General features: G+C 46.0%; 1 protein-coding gene across 1 annotated transcript in view; it reads left to right on the top strand.

Annotated features, from left to right (window-relative positions):
- The first annotated feature begins 774 nt into the window (after positions 1–774).
- Positions 775–10,250, top strand: part of LOC121161614 (amyloid beta precursor protein binding family B member 1 interacting protein) — a 79,253-nt gene continuing 69,777 nt past the window's right edge. Inside the window, exon 1 of the mRNA XM_040988103.1 lies at positions 775–1,146. The gene's annotated coding sequence lies outside the window, so the exon portion shown is untranslated. The remainder of the gene's footprint in view (positions 1,147–10,250) is intronic.

Here is a 10,250-nt window from a genome sequence, read left to right as displayed (position 1 = left end):
AAGCTCCTGGCTTCGGATCTGCTCCGCTCTGGCCCTTGCAGCCACTTGGGGAGTGAATTAGCAGGTGGAAGACCTTTCTTGGTATATCTTTTGCTCTCTGTAAATCTGTCTTTCCAATAAAAAATAAAGAAATCTTTTAAAAAAAAATAGTTTAATAGTTTAATAGTTTAATAGTTTCTCCGTGGATAAATGACCAGACTGAGATCACCTAGCTCGTGCATGAATTGAACCTGTGTCCCTAATGTGTCCAACAGCTTGCCCCCATGCCTCTCTCTGAGTGCAGGAGTGTACAACCAAGGATTCATTTGGCCACACTGACTGTTGCATGGGAACAGATCCTAACGTCTGTAACTTCAACCATCTCCAGCCACTTTTTTCTCCCAGGAATCTACATCTCACAGCAATCACAGGCTATTTCCCAAACCTTCCCTTGCTATCCTAACCGTGGGGGGGGGGGGGGGCCATCATCGGCCTCAGCGCCCCTTTTCTGTGTTACCCGGGTTGTCAAACTGAGGGTGAAAAAACCGGCCCAGTGCGCCACCCGCCCACCGAGCGTGTCAGACCACTGCGGCCACATCAGGCCTCCCCTCCGTGCACCCTGCCACCCGCAAGTGCCTGCGCCCGCCGCATGCCGGCCGCCTGGCAAGCAGGAAGGCTTGCACAAGCGGCCAGAAAAGAGGAAGCCCAGAAATGGTTGAAGTAAACAACCACGGAAGCCAGTCGCAAAAAAAAAAAAGATACCACTGAGCTGATTATCGAAACTTCCGGCCTGCTCGTTTCTAAAATACCAGGAAGACAGGTGGATTGGCCCGGGGTGGGAGCGCCCCCTGAGAGCGCTAGGCGCTTGTAAGGCAAAGTAGGCGGTAGGTGGCGCGGGAAAGCGAGGAGTGAACGCGCGTCCCGCCTTAGTGGGCCCCAGGGGCCCCCACCTCGACGAGCCCTCCACTTCCACTTCTGTCCGCGTCTGCGTCTCCACCCGGACACTCACTCCTCACTTGCTTGGGGTGCAAGGCGGCCGGCGCCACCCATCTGCGCGCTGCGTGGGAAGGGAAGGACGACAGCACTCCCGGACCTCCTGCCCCGGGTCCGGAAGCGCGGAAGACCAAGTCAACGGTCCAGCCGGTGTCCCGCGTCCCGGCCGTCAAGGTAAGCTGCACCCAAGGGCAGGGAGCCCTCGGGGCCATCGCAGGACCGTGGGGAGAGTCACAGGCCCCGAGAACGCGCGCTCCTTTCCCTGGCAAGGCACAGGAGGGACAGAGCTGTCCCCTGGGGCGGGGTGGGGCGGGGTGAGGGGGCGAGGGCATTCCGTGCACTTGATCCCTTGACCAGGCTGGCTTGACCAGGCTCGCACTGGAGGGGTTCGAGGCTGGGGAAGGCCGGCTCCTCAGCTTGCACAAGATGTTTCTACCCAGGAAGTCGCTGCAAAGACCCATGGGGGAACTGGCGCGAATGCCACAGGTGTCCAGGACCCCAGCAGCCCCACTGGGTCCAGAGGACCCTGGAGCGGGTTAGGGGGTTGTGCCCCGAGCACTCAGGGTGGGAAGGGGAATCAGGTGCAAATACGAGCTGACTCGGTGTATGTATACTCGGTCAGTCCCACGCGTCTCAGATAGTGTCTTACCTTGGCCACTTTCAAACCGTTGTCTGATTTTTAAAGGACAAACTTCTCTCCTCCAAGGGATTTTCCTTGGCATTTTGAAATACCAAGAAGGATGCATTTGGATTGCGGGTTCACGTTTGGTGATTTGATCTGTACCGAGTGACCTTGCCCCATGCGGTACCTCATGCTTGCTTTCTGAGAAGATGGTTGCTTTTTGATTTTTAGTTAGTTTAGTTAGTTTAGTTAGTTAGTTAGTTAGTATCCATGAGAAAGCCACCTCCCACCCTATCCAGGCAGATAAGCTGGCTGGAATCTAGCGTGGTTTTAAACCAAAGCAGGACTACAAATTGGGGTCTCCAAATGGAAATTTCAAAAAAAAGAACTTTCTCATTTTGAACAGACTCTAGGCGGTAGCTTTCCCTCCCTGAGAAGCTAGGATGCCTCTGGGGCTGCGGAGGATCCGGTCCTGCTGCCACTGAGACCAAGGTCACAGACCTGGAAGGCCGTCTGTGTCCCTGGACACTGCTGTACAGATGTGCTTACATTCTTACGCAGGGGAATCTGCTCTGGGCTTTGGCGAGGGTGGGGCTGCTGCTCAGCTTCACACAGGAATGACTTGCATGGCTGACGTTTTATCCTCTCTGAACTTCACATAACTTCTCGTGAGAAGCCAGTCACAAAAGATTCTGCTGACTTCCGGAATACCCACACACACTTGGGAGGTTTTTAGTTTCTGAGAAATTCCCTCTAAAGCAGAGCCCAGTTTTGGCCTCCATAAAAGATGGTAAATTTCCACTGTAAGGGAAATGGGTATTGACAGATCAATATTATATACTTGAAAAAAGTTGCTAGGAAATGGAATTAAAAGATAGAATGGTTTGGATGTAAAAAAAAAAAAAATGTGAAATACATGCCTAGCTTCTTGGTGACCTTCGTTCTGTATAAATTTTTAAAAGACCCCTCCAAACTCATGGATTTCAGATTTTTGTGCACCAAAATTAATTTATCCTTTCTTTAAATGCTTTCTGCGTGAATTTCTTAAAGTATCCTCGTATTTCAAAGTTTCTCAATCACTGCCTCTCCAGGACTTGGTGATGTGCATTTCTTTGTGGCCTGGTCACTTTAAATCTTCACTTAGTAGGTCCATTAACTCTGTGATGTAATCATTTACCAATTTTTTTTCACCTATACGTATTTCCATATTCTTACTAGGATGAGTGATTTTTTGTAGAGTTCATTGTCACAAATACCTGTGTCTGGTGTGGTACTTTGACTTTTCTTTAAGCCACCTTCCTTTCAAAGGGTTTTATTTAATGTACTTCTGATTTTCCTCAGTTCTAGTTTAGTTGCCTAATGTGCTTAGGGACTTTCGGTTGGTCCACAAATCCTATGATATAGTTTGCCCTCCATCATCTAGCAAATAGTGATCTTTGCAATTGTGTACAATATAGGAAGTTTATTTATAGGCAGTTGAATGATCTAAGAAGTTCTCAGGACAGTTCTTGTTAACCTAACTGATCTTTTCAGTGTAAAAATGTATGTGTGTGTTTTCTGTTAATCTAATATCTGTCACCCAAGGAAAAACTAACCTAAAAATGTTAAGTATAGGGATTAAAGTTGTAAATCTAAGATTTTAAGACGAGGTGAGTGTATTGGTTGTAGAATGATATTCTTACATACTGCAAGTTATACTTGTCAAATAAGAAGCAGGACTTGTAGGGAGCACTGTAAAGTATCTGGAAAAGTAAGAGATGTCCCTTGAGAAGAAAGAATAACAGCACCAATGATTGGTGTGAGAGACTCAATTGCATAGACATTAGGTCAGGGCAGGTCCTGAGGACGCCTGCTAGGGACCAGACAAAGGGCACAAATCACCATGTCCCATGGCCCAGCCACAGTGTGGCACCATAATTAAGATACAAGTAGTGCTTAAATATATGTTTCCACTCCTCTGAGGTGCTAACAAAATGTAACAAAACCCTGACCACCAGTCGGCCTCCTTGAATTCAGCCACAAGGCCCAAATAGAAAGACACAGGACATTGCTCCAAGGCACTGCACCAGCTCAGTACGTACTCTGAAGCATGAATTCATGTCTCCATCACCAAGCACTTTCCTGAGCCCTGCACATGGATGTACATCCTTATGAATTGTGATAAAAATGATTTTCTCTCTTGTGTCAACACTGATTCCTCATGTGACCATGTGGTAATAGTAAATAATAATGACTTTAATATTTGTGTAGCTTGTATGACAGATGGGTATCCCTTATGTGAATACTTAGGATCATAGTGTTTGGGATTTTAAGATATCAGCATAGATGTGATGAGATGTCTTAGCAATGGTTCCAAGTCTAAACATGGAGTTCCTTTTTTGCTTCTTACACATCTTATGTACACACACACACACATCTTTTTATTTTTAACATTTACTTATTTTTTATTGCAAAGTCAGATATATATACAGAGAGGAGGAGAGACAGAGAGGAAGATCTTCTCTCCAATGATTCACTCCCCAAGTGACCGCTGAGGCCGGTGCTGTGCTGATCCAAGGCCAGGAGCCAGCAACATCCTCCAGGTCTCCCACGTGGGTGCAGGGTCCCAAGGCTTTGGGCCGTCCTCGACTGCTTTCCCAAGCCACAAGCAGGGAGGTGGATGGGAAGTGGAGCTGCCGGGATTAGAACCGGCGCCTATATGGGATCCTGGAGCATTCAAGGCGAGGACTTTAGCTGCTAGGTCATGGCGCTGCCCCCCCCCCACACACACACATCTTAATACACAGTATACATATATAGATAATGTAGATTGAATGTAATTTTTTGAAATATTAATTTAATTTGAAAGACAGAATTACAAAAAGGAGAGGATGTGTGAGAGAAAGAGTGAGAAAACGATATTCCATCTGCTGATTCACTCCCCAAATGACTACAATGGTCAGAGCTGAACCAGCCTGAAGCCAAGAGCCCAGGAGCTTCTTGTAGGTCCCCCACATGTGTACAGTGGCTCAAAAGCTTGGGCCATCTTGTACTGCTTTCCCAGGCCGTAAACATAGAGCTAGATCAGAACTGGAGCAGACTTGAACCCGCTCCCATATGTGATGCCTGCATCAGAGGCTGAAACTTAACGTACTATGCCACAGCACCACCCCCAACTGAAAGTAATTTTACACAATTTTAAAATAAGTTTTGTGCATGGGACAAAACTTGTGTATCACAGTAAAAGGTGCTTGGAGGGTCTTTTTGCTCCCTTGGGATCAGTGACTAAATTGTTTTGCGCACCTGCATTTTGCCTGAGGCCTGTCAGTCACATGAGGCCATATTTGGTTTTCTGCTTGCGGTATCATGTCATGCTCCACACATTTCATATTTTGAAAGCATTTCAGATTTCAACTTTGTAAGCGAGGGATGCTCACTCCGCTTTCAGAGGAAACCCTGTGCTCATCTCACATTCTGAACTTACACTTCCATAACTATCTTCTCTAACAATGATGGGATAAAAACACAAGAGAGAACAAACTCAAGTGGGGCTAAGAGGCAGAGCTGGAATTTGAAATGTGTACTGCCTTGCCAGGGGCTAGGGCTTCCCTGGTGAAATGTGGGGTCTTGCTTCAGGGAGATCATAACGTAACACCAATCCTTGTTGTAAGTAGGAACACAGGGTATTGTTGATTTTGAAGTTATTCCCTATATCTGAGATTTTTTTTAAAAAATAGTCTGCTTTGTCAGCAATCAGATGCATTTGTTTTTATCCTCATTCGAATCCTTCCTGGCAGCATGTGAGGTTGGATACATTAGCAAAGCCATAAGTCTCGTGTCGTTTCCTATTTCTGCCTTGTGTCCTTCTGGTTTGGTGTTTCATCACACAGACTCATGAGGGATGTGCTTGCAGGTGGGGAAGGGTAGTAAGCACTAAATCACAAAGCAGTTATGTTTCCATAGACTGCAGCTGGCAGATTTAAATCCAACAGCTGCATCCTACCAAACTGGAGAGAGATAGGAAGTGGTATTGAAACAAGTGGTGTGTGATTAGATTCATTTTTCTCTTCTTTTTTTGTAGAAAATATTTCAGGCATGTGAAAGATGATGCACTATGTATTAATAAAATTAGACACACACACACATATAACACCTCATTGGTGACCTCATGGTAATAGTAAATAATTTCTTTAATATCGGTGTAGCTTGTGTGACAGGTAGGGTATCCCTTACCTGAAATACTTTAGATCATAGTGTCTTAGGATCCAATGATTGGAGACCTATTGCCCAAGCAGCCTATTGCCCAATTGAATAGAAAAGGCTAGTGCATCTCTTGGCCTTCTGCCAGTGACAGTCTCCCCTCTAGAGGTAATTGTTGTTCGGAATATGCTAGTGATTTTAGAGCATGCAGGAAACAGGTACACATATTTGCCAAGGGTGGTGGTGTTAGAGTACGTTGGTGTGAAAAAATTGGAGTTGTAATCCCCACTATTCTAAAAATGCTCTCAGAATGTTCTGATTAAATACCTGCTCTAATTTGATGAGCACAAGACAGAGTGACTTAGTAGTGTTTAAAGTGCCCCAGAAATAGTAGCATCTCAATCTAACCCTGGCCAATCCCTCTTTCACTCTTGCTTACTCTCTGTATAAATATGTGTGTATGTGTGAGTGTGTGTGTGTGTGTGTGTGTGTGTTTCTGTCTCTCTGCCTCTCAAATAAATACAGATTTTAAATTGGGCCAGGCGAGGTCACAGCATGAAACCACCTGCTCAGGCGTGGCTTCGTTGAGAGGAAAAGGCATAAGCAAAGGGTTGAAGAAGGCAGTGGCTTGGCCAGGAGGCTCCCGGGAAAAATAGAGTTGCACCCAGAGGCAATAGCCAGGGCTGCAGGTGGGGGGTTGGGGGGGGAGTTGAAGGGAGGCCTACCTTGGGTACTGGACGGGCAAGCAGAAAGCTGACATAGCTCAGAGAAAGAGTGAGAGTAATATGGAAGAGGGCCAGGAGGCAGCAGGTCACAGAGGGTCATATTGGCCTTGGTAGAGACTTTGGCTTTGATGGTGAGACTGACACACAGCTGCAGGCTTCTGAGGTGTCACGTGACCTGACTTTCATTTGCAAAAAGGAGCTTCTTCTGACTGACTGCCTGAGAATCAACTACAAGTAGCAAAGACAGAATGCAGGAACCAGAAGTAGCTACAGCCCACAGGACTCCTGGAAGAGTGAGAGGAAGAAGAGCCAAGGATGACTGCAAAGGTTTTTGCCTGAAGTCAGCTGGGAGTTTGAAATGATTATCAGCACCAAGGTCAGGATGCTGGAGAGCATAGGATCACAAGTTCAAGTTGGGGGGCAGGCACCTGGTGCAGTTTTCCATGTCCAACATCAGCGTGCAGGGCTTGGAGGTCTGTCTCTGCTTCTGATTCTAGGTTCTTGCTAGTGCACATCCTGGGAGGTAGTGAGGATGACCCAGGTAGTTGTGGCCGAGCCACCCCCATGGGAGACCCAGATGAAGCTTCCAGCTCTAGCTCCTGGCGTTGGCCTGATCTGCCACTGGCTACCACACACATTTGGAGAGTGACCCAGCCAATGGGAGGTCTGTGTTTCTGTCTCCCTCTGCCTTTTAAATAAGTCAAGCTAAATAAACAAGGATTGGTCAGGAATATAAATAGGAAATGCCTGTTGGTAACAACAGTGTGCTTCTTTATAAGGCCAAGACTGGTGAGAAGGATACTTGGAAGTCATTGATATCATTCTCATTTTGCAAATTAGAAATGGTAGCTTAGAGGGCTTAACAAATTTGTCTGAGATCACACAGTTTGAGCAGTGGGAAATTTCTGAACAACCAGATCTTTGACCATTCTTTAACCATTATTTTAAAATCTTTGATCTATAACACATAGCTAAAATAGTCAATTAATTAGTAATATTCTATCTCCATGAAAATCATTCTTAAGGATATATTTATTTATTTGAAAGGTGGAGTTATGAAGACTGAAGGAAAAACAGAGTGGGAGAGAGAAAGATTTTGCATCCATCGGTTCACTCCCCAGATGGCCACAATAGCCGGGGCTGAGTCAAACCAAAGCCAAGAGTCAGGAGTTTCATCCCCGTCTCCCATGGGTACAAGGGTACAAGCATTTAGACCCCTGTCGAAGTCCCAGCTGCTCCACTTCTGATCTAGCTTCCTACTCATGTGCCTGGAAAAGCAGCGGAAGATGGCTCCTGGACCCCTGTGGAGACCTGAATGGGGTTCCTGGCTTCTACCTAGCCCAGCTTCAGCTATTGAGGCCATTGAGAAAGTGAACCAGCAGATGGAAGATCTCTAACTCTCTCTCTCTGCAACTCTGCCTTTCAAACAAATAAATCTTTTCTTCTTCTTTTTTTAAAAGAAGCTGCCATTCTGGTGGGAGGCACTTGGAGTGCTTCCTGTGCAGTGATGGGCATAGAAATGATATAGACAAGACAGTGGTCACAGAAGAGGCTTTGTGTGGGAGTGAGCAGAGGGTCCTTGAAGAACAAAGATGTTTCCAAGGGCCTGCAGGGAAGAAGGCTGCCTCAGTCTCCAGACGTGTTGGCAGCTTGGCTACAATGTGGAATACAGTGGGAAAGGAAACAGGGTGATTCTGATTTAGTCCCTGGTGACTAATATTCAGATGGCACACAGTCCCCTTTGAGTCAAAGGCAGAGGTCATAACACAACTGCAGCACCCTAGGCCACTGCTTCCCAACAGATAAGCACTGCAAGCCACCCGACCCTGGGAAACTTGGACATTCTCTAGAAGCCATGTTAGCTATAGGAAGAAGCAACAGACGATGTTAACTTTCATGCTGAATTTCATTCCACAAGGTAGCTACACATAATCGCTGAATGGCTATTCTTTGAAATTAGGTTATAGATGCAAGTCATAATAAAGCTATAAATGAGCTACGACTGTTTTCTTCTTCAAGTCCTCCCAATCCTCTGCGGCTTTATACTCCTAGCAGATCTCAACTTAGACCAGCCCCAGTTCAGGTGCTGAACAGCTGCAGGTGGCTGTGGTTACTCAATGGAACAGAGCAGCTTGAGCTAAATGTGGTTGTGGCTGATGGATGTTGGCTATGGCTGAACAGAAGAGCTTAGCTGCGTTGTCAAGAGAACTTAAGGAACAACAGTGTTTTCTATTACCTGGGTGTTTCCTTAGCTTCTGGTTGAACACACTTTCACTCCCACACCCAAAACATTCTGTTAACTCTTGAGCAAGAAAACTACACAAGTTTGTAGTTGTCATCGGTTACTTCTCTCTATCCTGTCTCTTCTCCCCACCTCCACACAGCCTGTATTGTCTGGATTCTAAAAGCAATGGGGTAGGTTTGGGAGGAACTGGAAATCAATGGCAAAACATACATGTCTTAAACCCACATCCGGCCACATGTGGTCTGTTGCCCTTGACAACCATGGTCGTTGGCCCTTTGTGTTCTTAATTTGCTTCCACTGGCAAGTTTTTTGAGAACACAATCCTCTCTCAACAGTGACTTGCCAGGGTAGGAGTTCTCAGCCCTGGAAATGTGCCTGCCTTTCAGGGGACAGCAATCAGAGTAAGATCTGGAGTACACAGTGAGAGGTGGCTCAGCAAAAACCCAAAGGGGATACTTCCCGGCTCAGAATGGCTGGAGGATTCAGTCCTCAATTTGCACTGAGTGGGGTCCTAACCAGTGGTTTAGGTTCTTGCACACGGGTTTGGCCTATACAAAAAAATGGTGCCCCTGTACAGCAATCCAAGAGACAGAAGTAGCCACCCAGCTGTGGACGTGGGAGTGTGTGTGTGTGTGTTTTCACAGTGGTGGTGAATGTGGCAAGGAATAAGAAGGAAGAGGTGGAGAAGGCAGAGGAGGGGGAGATTAAGATGACCAAGGCTGATACTTACTGTGCACCAGACGTTATAATAAGCATGTTGATGTCTACCCTGTGAGGTAGGATCTGTTTTTAGTGTGTGTAAATCCCAGAAAAGATATAGAGGTGCTCATGTCCATGAAAGAGCACCTTGATTGCTATTCATGGCAAGGTTCTAGATAAGAAAACATTCCTACAAGTGCAATTCTCTACTGTCAATACAGTTGTCCAGTTTTCTTATCGGGGTTCACTCTAGGGTGCTTGAAAATTGGCAATGTCTACTTTTAAATGGCACCAGTAGCAGTCAGAAAAGGAGAAATAAGAATCATTTATAGCCTTAAAAAGAATAAGAGAGAAAAGATGGGATTTCCTGAGACAGGTGCTTAACCTCAAGGTTAAGACACTGGGTAACATGCCTAAGCTCCTCATGGAGGGAGTGCCTGGGTTCAGTATCAGGCTACAGCTCTTGACTCGAGCTTCCTGCTGCTACAGATCCCAGCAGGCAACAGTGATAGCTCGAGGAGCTGAATCCTTAGCACCTACAAGGAAGACCGTGATGAGTTCTCTGCTCTCAGCTTGGCCTCTTCCTATCAGTTACAGCATTGGAGGTGTGACTCAGCAAATGGACAACGTTCTCTCTCTCTCTCCCTCTCTCTCTCCCGTTCCCTCTCCTTCTTCCTTTCTCTCCTATCTTTTCCTGTCAAGTAAACAAATCAGTATTTTTTTAAAAAAAAAGAAAGCATTTTATTAATCTCTGGACAACTTTAGGGCATCTCAAATGGAGACATTAGATGATGTCTGATTAATATTT

Source organism: Ochotona curzoniae, unplaced genomic scaffold, assembly GCF_017591425.1.
Source record: "Ochotona curzoniae isolate NIBS_2020 unplaced genomic scaffold, NIBS_Ocur_1.0 contig_4797, whole genome shotgun sequence".
NCBI lineage: Eukaryota > Metazoa > Chordata > Mammalia > Lagomorpha > Ochotonidae > Ochotona > Ochotona curzoniae.
The sequence above is the reverse complement of the archived record's forward strand: the minus strand, read 5'-3'. Positions and strand labels throughout refer to the sequence as shown.